Genomic DNA, 319 nt, shown 5'->3' on the forward strand with positions numbered 1-319 from the left:
AGTGAGACTCCAACTCAAAAAAAAAAAAAAGATTCTCTCTCTGACCTTGGAGGTGCCGGAGTGAGCAACAGGTTTGAGAGACGAGATGGTTGAATGAGTGAGGGCGGGCAGACTAGACCTTGGGGGCTTACTGAGTGTATTTTCCACATGTGCAGTGTTGCAAGGTGGATGGCTCATCCTCACACCCGCCTTAGTCCCTGCCCCCTTCCTGCGGTACATCTCCCCCAGGCGCCCAGCACCCTCAGATTGCCCAAGACACCCCATCAGGGCCCTCCCCACCCCACTGAGGCTGCTCCCCTAAGGCACCCCTTTTCCCCCA

At 56.4% G+C, this 319-nt stretch overlaps 1 protein-coding gene across 1 annotated transcript in view; it reads left to right on the forward strand.

Moving 5' to 3' along the window:
• The window catches only part of TNS1 (tensin 1), a 147,114-nt gene that overhangs the window by 65,450 nt on the left and 81,345 nt on the right, over positions 1–319 (forward strand). The gene's annotated exons all lie outside the window — the stretch shown is intronic.

This window comes from Carlito syrichta, unplaced genomic scaffold (assembly GCF_000164805.1).
Source record: "Carlito syrichta isolate Samal-C Ts95f unplaced genomic scaffold, Tarsius_syrichta-2.0.1 Scaffold115728, whole genome shotgun sequence".
Lineage (NCBI taxonomy): Eukaryota > Metazoa > Chordata > Mammalia > Primates > Tarsiidae > Carlito > Carlito syrichta.